Consider the following 10,487-nt stretch of genomic DNA (forward strand, 5'->3'; position numbering starts at 1 on the left):
GCTTCATCTATCAATATTGTTGTACTGATGTCTATTATTTTGTGTGTATACACTATGATTATTTTATTATTTATTTAGTGTTTATAGAAATTTGAGTAATTTTCACTGTCGTCCTTAAAAATAAAACTATGAATATTTAAAATTAATATTTACATGCGTGTATGCTAATTTTTCATTGATATTCATGTACTATCTGAATCAGATGATACAATGTTTATATATTTAAGAATCCATTTACTTATATTCAAATATATTTTATTTTTATGTTCTATTTATGAAATAAATGAGTATTTCAGCTGTACCTTCTCACCAACACTTTACATGAGATATTATTTTTTATAATTTATTTATGATAATCACTTTTTAAAAAAGATTATTATCTCATACAATACATCCCAACCACATATTCCCTTAATTACACCATTCCCATATCTCTCAATATTTCCTGTCTCCCAAATCCATTCCCCCTCTACTTTCTCTTCAGGAAAGAACAAGCCTCTAAGAGATGACAGTCAAACACAATAAAACAAGGTACAATAAAACAAGGAAAATGTACTTATAACTCACAGCCAGACATTATGTGGGGAATCTAAATTGGATGTGTCCACTGAGTTCTTCCCTTTGGAGATTGGGGATCTCCAGAGAAGAGAGAGAGGAAAGATTGCGTGAGTTCAGAGCAGATGGTGGTCACCAGGAGTGCATTGCCTGCGGAATCAACTAAGAACAGCTCACATGGATTCATGGACAATGAACTGGCAAGCACAGGTCCTGCATGGATCTGTACCAGGCACTCTGCATATATATCATGGCTATTAGCTTGGTGGATGTTTTTAGAGACTCCTAACAGTGGGGGTAGGTGTATCCTTAACTTGTTTGCCTCCTTTTGGGACTCTTTTCCTCTTATTAGATTGCCTCACTCAGTCTCCACATTCGTAAAATTTCACTGAGGATTTGATTTATGTTTCAAATAACAGGGAAATATATTTCTTACTAGAAAGAATCAAGAGCAAATTTGAGCATACAAAAAATGAAAGAAAACCCAATCATTGAATTTGAATATAAGATAAGTCATGAATTATAAGTATTTAAAGCCGTGATTCTCAGCCTTCCTAGTACTATGACCCTTTAATACAATTCCTCATGTTGTGTTGACCCCTAACCATAAAGTTACTTTGTTGTTACTTCATAATTGTAATTTTGATACTGTTATGAACTGTAGTGTAAATATCTGTTATGAAGAATATCTGATATATCACCCCTGTGGAGATGTTGACACACATGTTGAGAATAACTACCTTCAAGGCTGTATGGACACCATGAAGTGCACACACAGAGAGACCTCTACTGAAGCAAAAGCAATGAGTGAAAGAATGATTACTTGAAAACATGATAGCTCAAGGGTATGACATTTTATAAAACATGTATTTTTGAAACAAAATTAAGCCAACAAACCAGAAGATGAAAAGCACCTATAGCAAAAGCAACACAAAAGCACCACTGAAAAACAATGATAAGCATACTGTAACAAGACAAAAAAAAGAAAGAATATTAAAAACAGATAGGTGTGACATATCACATAAAGGAATTTCTAATACAATTATCTGCAGTTTATTATACTTTTATTTAAAGTCTTAAAGACCAGAAAACATTGATTGAATCATTCTGATCATTGCAAGATAAAGGTCTGTTGACCAAAAATCCTGTATCTGGATAAACTATTTCATAAGAGAACAGTAAATTAAAATATTCACCACAAGCAAAAGCTGGGAGAATCTGTTATCACTAGACATACCCCACAAGAAAAGTGTCTCCTCCAGGTTGAAATAAGGCTAGACAATAAATCACAGCTGTATAAAGAAATAAAGATCATAGTAAAGAAAATACATGGGTATTGTGACAGTGAAAATCAATGTAACTGCAACATAAATTCATCTTTATTTTATTGAAATTTTTAACTGAGGTTGAAACTATCTATGTGTGACTGAATAGAGTTCAGATAATTTAGTTGGAAGAATTTTCATTACTGCTTCAAACTGAATATTGGCTATAAGCCAATATGTTTCTCCATAGGGAAACATTTAAATTTTTCTTTTATTGAAAATTGAATTTTCCATACAATATATTCTGATCATGGTTTCCTTTACCCCAAGTTCTCCAAAATCCCCACATTCCCAACATCCAAATCTATGTCTTTTCTCCCTCTCCTTAGAAAATAGACATCAATCTAAAGACTAATAATAAAAATAATATAAAGGAAAAACAAAGGAGTATAGAACAAATGAAACAGAAGTAAATGAGCCAAATTAAAGCACATGGAACACACGTAAATATAGAGAAACATGCATTCACACACACAAGAATACAATAAAAACTCAAAACCCAAAGCTATAATACTAGGGCAAAGGTCCAGCACAGAAACAAAACAAAACCAAAAACAACAAACTGACAAATATTGTAAGACAAACTCTCCAAACATGTCATTGAGTTTGTTTTATGTTGGCCATCTACTGCTTGGCATAGGGCCTACACTTAAAAGGAATATCAACAGCTGGTGCTGGCACGCACCTTAACTCTCAACACTTGGGATGCAGAGGCAGATGGATCTCTGTGAGTTCAAGGCCAGCCTGGTCTACAGAGTGAGTTCCCAGCCAGGGCTGTTACACAGAGAATCCCTGTCTCCAAAAACAAGCAAACAAAACAAAAAGAGTACATCTCATTTGTAAAGGGACTCCTATGGAGTGTCGCTAGTTTTTTGTTTGTTTGTTTGTTTGTTTTAATTTGGAAGCAGCTATAAATTGAAGATAGCTTCTGAGTTAGGGATGGAGGTTTGTGTCCACTTCCACTACTTATACCCTCACTATGTCTGTCTCTGACCTGCTCTCACTGTCTCTCTGAGTTCATATGGGTGTCAGTCCTGTTGTGTCTACACAGCCTCATTTTGTTAGTGTCCTCTATATCCTCTGCCCGTTTCGATCTTTCTGCCTCTTCCTCAGGGGTCCATGAGCACCGAGGGCAGGGATTTGATGGAGACCTTCTCTTTAGGACTGACTGTACAAAGGTCTTAGCTGCAAATCGCCTGAATGTGGGTCTCTGTATTTAATCTATCTGTTTCAGGGAATCATCCCTCTGATGATAAGTCTGAGCAAGGCCCTGATCCATGAATGTAGCAGGATGGCATTAGGAGTCATTTCATTACTACATACCTTCAGCAGATTGGTAATATTCTATCTTCCTCTACATATCTGCCCCATCCAGTCTCATGTTCTTGACAGTCGAAGCACTTTTGTGATTGGTTTCATTGTAGGGAGAGACCCTGGATACCTGTAACGGTGCCCATGCCTGTTGTGTTCCTTTTCATTTCATCTCATAGACATAACTTTTAAAAAATAAATAGATATAACCTTAAAGCGAATGAGATATTGATTGGTTCATCCCATAAGTCATGTGCCACTGCTCAGTTAGCTCATCTTACAGGCATGTCATCACTGCAGATCACAGGATTGTATCTGGGTTGGTGTTCACCTTTCTCCTTTTCAGCGTACTTGGAGTAAGTGTTCTAGGTGGGCACTAGCTTGATTTCTACATGTTCAATGAGTTGTGTAGTTCTTGTCTTCAGCAATAAGGCCTTTCTTTCAATTTGTAGAGAATAACCAATAGCTTTAACAATAGCCTGGGTGGTTTCAGGGTTCCCATGAGACCCCTTTGACCAAAAGATCAATTAAACATAACCCATTCCCAGCTTTGTAAGCACATTTGGTGATGAGAGATGTCCATTAGGGATCTGTCTCCTAAGTATTTTGGCTATTTAATTTAAATCATCTTCATACAGGTATATAGTTTATTAAGCTTTAACTGTATTGGACTTCTCTACCACCTCTCAAAAAGCCTTCTGAATGAGGATAGCAGGTCACAGGGTTTTTAAAGGTTAAACTTATGACTGATTTTCTCCTTTAGTAGTATGCAAAATACCTGTTGCAATATGAATGCTAATAAGTAGAGGTGAAGCTTCTAGTAGAACACCAACTTGATTTCTCTACATTCATTGACACAAAGAAGTGATGCCTTCAGCAATAAGGCTATATGGAGGGTGACTAATAGCTTCGACAGTCATGTGATGGTTGGGAGAGAATCTAGGGGACCCTTTGGACAATGGAATTTCAGTATTCTTAATGATTTTGCCTATGGTATATAGAGCACACACTTAAAGTAGCCTCCATAAACATGAATAGTTGGTCAACAAAAAAAAAAGGGATTCAATAGATTTAAAATGAGGTTGAAAAAGAGCAAGCAAGCAAGAGAGAGAGAGAAAACGAATTGCATGTGTAGGGAAGTAGTACTGGTTAGAGGAGGAATTGGGGGAGGATATAATCAAAGTACTCTACCACATATTCAAAGAATTAATAAGTCTATTAATTTTTGAAGGTCAACATGACATGATTTTTCCTTCTCAAAATGCTTACTTTTTTGATGTTACCTATTCCTGCGTAGAAATTTTCCACAGTATAAAATTACTTGAGGACATTATCTCACAGCTTCTAAAGCCCTCTGTTTCAAGGTATCTGGACCTTGAAAGTTTCAATGAAGATGTTAGCAGAACCGTTTTCATTGTGATTCATGACTTAGCACTCTTGAGGCTGAGGTAGCCAAATTTCATCAAGTGTGAAGGCATAGTGAGTTTCAGCCTACTACAGCTACTGAATAGGATCTTAGAAAAAGAACAAAATTGATACTAGTTAGTTTTATATTTATTTCAATATCTACACAAGGTAATAGTGATTTCTTAAGTGACACGCATGATGGCTCAGTGTGTTTGAATATTTGCAAGTCACTACAAACATTTTCCCTTTGTAATGGTTGACAAATACTATATCAGCGCCATGCTATTGCTTAGAAATTTCAGTTCAGAACCATTTCTTGGGACTTCACAGGTTGTCAACTGACCACTTTATGACTATGTGAGCAAGAGAGATACTGAAAAATTGAAGTCACAGATTTTGGTAGCATAACAATAGAGATGACATCCCATGAGATTTTCTACAGTCAACAATTAGTTACTTCATTCTATATGAATGGAAGATGATTACACATAAATGTAAATATTATATGGTTATGTTGACAACCATTGTGGCAATAGTTGCTGTTTCTCTTTTCTACTTTTGAAAATAATTTCTATGTGCCTATCTAAAATAAAACAAGAATTAACTTTATACCTAAAATAAATAATTGATGCACAATATCACATTAATAACTCATATAATCTGAAATTTTGTTAAGTAACATTTAACAATCCTTTCCCATTTCTTCTAGTGCATGCTTCTAGAAATGTTTTAATTCAATCAGAAAACTAAATTGTTGCTAATATTAATTTGCTATTTTTATATTAATGATTTTAATTATAATCTCCACTTTTTCTTGTGGTTGGTTTATTTGGTCTTTTTCTTCTGTTTTTGCTTTTAATGTGTTTGAGTGTGATACTTTCTCCTTTAGTTATTTTTTGCCTATTTGTTTTCTAAAGAGAAGGTAGGAAGATGAGGAGGAACTGGGAGTAGATGGGGTTAGGTATATTGTTATCAGAATGCATTGTATGGGAAACATTATTTTCAATAAATAGAGTAATTAAAATATTTTAATAGCTTTGCTTCAGATGTACAAAATCTACAGTATTATTTCCAAATTTCAAGTTTTGCCTTTTAAATCCTTGGCTCTTCATGTTTCCTTTGTCTTCCATTAATTTCCTTTTTATTAGAAAGAAAATTATTTTACATGTCAATCCCGGGTCCCTCTCCCTCCCCTCCTCCCCTTCCCCCGAACTAACGCCCTACCCTTCCATACCCTTTCTGCTCCCCAGGGAGGGTGAGGCCTCTATAGAGGGTCTTCAAAGTCTGTCATATTCTTTGGGATAGTGCCTAGGCCAACCCCCTCGTGTCTAGGCTCAGGGAATATCCCTCAATGTGTGATGGGCTCCTAATGTTCAATCCTATGGTAGCAATAAGTACTGATCCACTAGAATTACCTATTTTCTTTCTTTAGATAAAAATGATCTACAATAGATTCTCAGTTCGTCAATATTTACAGTTTTCTAAAACATACATTGAAATCTCTACATAATTCTATAAAGTTACCTTAATCTTAGAGGACTTTTGTTTATAAAACATATTTTAAGATTTTTTGAAATTTTCATATATTCGTTATTTCAAATATCTTGATCATTTCTACCCGTGTATCTCCCTCCCTACTTCATTTCTTTCTATTTTTTCTTTAAAAATACACTCCAGTGGGTTTAATAAGCACTGCTCAAGTGGTCACCACTGGAGTATGTGTAATCTCACAGGGACCACACCCCTCCCTGGAACAGGGACCGAAAGATCTGCATGTTAGAATTTTTGTAAGCTAGATCTTGTGCATGTTTTGTATGTATTTGTCATGTCCTCTCCAGTATTTCTCAGTAATCCTACATCTCTGGCCCTTGCAGTCTTCCCACACCCTCTTCCATAATATTCTCTGAACCTTGAGCTGGAGGAGTTTGATATAGATGACCTATCTAGGACTGGGCACTCAAATTACTTAATATCATTATTTTGACCATTAGTAAGTCATGCATTTTATGCTACTCATTGTAAAATGAATCTCCTTTATCCAAAGTTGAAAAAAAGCATAATTCTATTTGTAAATAAATAGAAGCCTATTTTAGATACAAAATTTGGAAAAAAAAGAAAAACAATGACAGTAAGCTCCCTGGTAGAACCTAAGAGATCATGCTAATCAAGGAGGTTACCCAGAAGATTAGGGATATCTTTCAAGGAATGTCATTGTTGTGGTTCTCATTATTTACAGTTTGGCAGTTCACATAGTAATTTATAGAATTATGAAGACTAGACCTCAGTGCAGATGCTTTTTTTTTATTTCTTTCATGATTTCACTTTGGTGACAGACCACATCTATATGATTTTACAATCTAAAATATTTTACATTGCTTTATATAACGCTGAAGTTCTCAAAGTACTCTGTATTGAGAAAACTGTAATTTCTCTGTAGAGCAGTAGTGCATTACAGATATATGTATACATAAAATCACAGGTTTCTTACATAAAAGTTATATATGTATGTATATATAATTCCTATTTATTCTATATGCTTTTTATTATTAATGGCAGTTATTACACACAATGGTCATATATTTCCTTATTTTCTATTTGTTTAGGATTTGTACTTAAGAAGTTATAAACTTCTTCTAGAAGAGATGAAAGATATTTTAAAATAAATATTTGATGGATTTTTGCCTCAAATTTCATTTTCCCTATGCTAACTTTGCTTACAAGGACTCTACTGCTTATTTTATTATGAATTATAGTTTCATTACACTGTAATATTTCTATAAACATAAAAATTTTTTAAATGTAAGTAACATATTAATTTCTCATATGAAGCATATGATTAGGCTATATAAAATAAAAGATTTTAAAATTCACTTGTAATTAAAAGATCCATGCAATTTAAATTGTTAAGTTGTTTCAATTTGAATATATGCTTATTATTTCATTTTGTATTTGTCACAAATTTTTCTATTATTTTCAATTATGTTCTCATTGTAGTATTTTTTTAAAAGATATTGTGTAAGATAATGAAAATTTACTGGTTTTCTTCTTCTAGTTTACTGCTGAAATTCTAGCAATATTTCTTTAATTAATTTCTTACAATATTTATGTATGGTACAAGCAAAAGTCAAAGTCCATTATTTCACTATGGACACTTTGTACCCTAGTACTACTCGTCTGCCAATACTACCCTTTATATACTGAGTGGTTGTAGCACTCATGCTAAAAATCAGTGGAAGTTATGTTCATATATTTGTGGAGTATCAAGTCTATTACATTTTTTCTATTATTTTTCTGGTGTGTCTTAGCAGCATATTCTGAAATCAGAATGTTTGGACAATTTTACTACATTAGTTTTTTAATGTGCTTCAAGGTGACTTTGGATTTTATACCAATTTTAAGATTGTGCTACACACTACTTCAAAAATGCATTTGGAATCCAGATGGCTACCTTGAACAAATAGAACTTGTTCAGCAATATTGACATTTTAATATGACATATTCTAAAGTATGAGCTAAGGAAGCCATTGCATTTCCGTAGTTATTCTTCAGCATATCTACAAACTTACATAGTTTCAAATTGGTAGCTAATAGTCTTCTATGCTTACATTAACTCGATTCATTTTTGGTTGTTATAAGATACTTTTATTAATCATTTTTTGGTGTTTTCCCCATGGCTACTATGAAATCTACAATTGATTTTTGTCAGAAGTTAACTAGAAATAGAAATAGAAGAAATCTTTCTCTTGCTCCTTATTTCACATAATTTTTTTTCCATTTAAAATACTTTTAAAGTCTGTTGTATTCAAATGTATATAGCATATACTTTTCCATCTCACTTTAAAAGATATATAATTCAGAAGTATTAAGTTTATTCATATTATTGTATAATATATTTGTTAGTACTGTTTTGTTGCCTTCTTGTGAAAGATTATATGAGTGTTTTTACAACATCTCTGACATCTTAACTTCTTGTGAGTTCTTTGAATGGTTGTGGTTGGTAATACTGTCAGATTGAAAGGGCCTAGAAACACCTAGGGAAGGGCTTGAGAGATTGTAAACAATATGTTAGCCTTTGAAGCTGTCTGTTGATGATTATATAAATTGGGTTAAGTTGGGAAGTCCTATTATAAATATGGGTATCATAATTCCACAGATTGTGTCTGGAGCAGCATATAAAGGAGAATTCAACCTGAGGATTAGCATTCATTGTTTGTAGGTTATACATTGTAAATGTAATGTGACCTCTTCCCTGAGCAACCTGCTTCTATCCTCCTCTGAAAAGGAGAATGATACCCTCAAACCGTAGCCAAATAAAGACATTGTCTTAAATTGTTAACCGTCATATATTTTTCACAACAACGAGAAATTAATACACATGTAAAAAATTTCTGCCCTCAGCTGTAAAAGCTGTGAATTTTATTTAAATGTATGTGTGGTGATAAATTCATTGTGATCTAATAAAGCTTGCCTGGAGATTAGAATGCAAAGCTAGCCACAGCCATAGAAGCTGGGCAGTGGTAGCACACACCTTTAATCCCAGGACTCAGGAGACAGAGGTAGATGGATCTCTGGGAGTCCAAGGACACTCTGGGCTACATGAGAGTGAATTAGTCCAAAAGAGAAACAGAGCTTACTCCTTTAATCCCAGTCCTAAAGAGAATATAAGGAGCCCAGTGTAGTCTCAGGAGCAGTCTGAGATTTTGTGAGGAGCAGTGCAGTCTGGAGATGCAATCCAAGGACAGGATCACCTCTTCAGTGTGAGCATTGGTAGAGATAAGAACTCTCTAGTGGGTGGCCTCTTTGTTTCTCTGCTCTTCAGCTTGAACCATAATATCTGTCTGCTGGTTTATATTATCCATGCTACAAATATGTTTTTGCATTCAATGTTTTGTGTCACTTGCTTCATCTGATTTTACTTTAATATTTCTGGAAATAACTCATAAATTCCAATTTAAATATCAACCTTATATTGCTTTCATTTGATTCTTTCATAATATCTATTATTTATAATATAGTACTGATGGGAAATGTACTATGTATGTTCATCTTATTGATTATTGAATAAAGTACTTGTTTGGCCAATGAAACAGCAAGTCAGACAGGACTAGGAGTCAAAGAGGGAAAGATTTATGGTAAATATAGTACATTCTCTTTTATTATAGGATTTTTATGTGTAATATTTTTAAAGTTTTCATACCTGTGTTTTTGCCACAAACATTTTCCAAATGTTTCCACACCCTTTGCTTTCCTCTAAACAGCAGTTTACTTTCCTGTCTGCTGTTTTAAATACTTACTTACTGTTATTCATTTAGTATCTCGGTTTTATGTTTGAAATGCTTCAATCTTTTGCTGCATTGCCATCTTTTTGGAGAATTTCTGTTTTAAGGATATGATTGTTTATCTGTGTTATTTGACTTTAACATTGGTATGCCATCTGTTCCATCACATGATTTCTTTGTATGTACTCCTTGTCTGTCTCCTCCTTGGTTCTCTGTGTCAGTCTTACAGCAGTTCTCATTTTATTATTACCTATGTAGACTTGAGAAAATCCAGGTTCATAAACCAGCAGTTTACAGTGCTTCCTGGGGAGTGATAGGTCAGTTTTAGTTTTTCTCATGAGCTATATTTCAGTTACTCATGGGCTTCTTACTTCTTCCCAACCAAGTGCTTCTTATGTAATACTCGAATCATTCTAACTTCTCTATATCCTTTATTGAATACAAGGAGTGGAGGAATATACTGTTTAAATGGTCATGTGTGACCTTTTTATTTGTTTCAGAACAATCATTTTGCATATCAACCTCCCAGTTCCCTCTCACTGTCATCTTCCCATATCCCCCATGAATCCCCCAACCCACTCCCACCCACTCCACAAGGATAGTGAAGCCT

This window comes from Cricetulus griseus, chromosome X (genome assembly GCF_003668045.3).
Source record: "Cricetulus griseus strain 17A/GY chromosome X, alternate assembly CriGri-PICRH-1.0, whole genome shotgun sequence".
Classification (NCBI taxonomy): domain Eukaryota; kingdom Metazoa; phylum Chordata; class Mammalia; order Rodentia; family Cricetidae; genus Cricetulus; species Cricetulus griseus.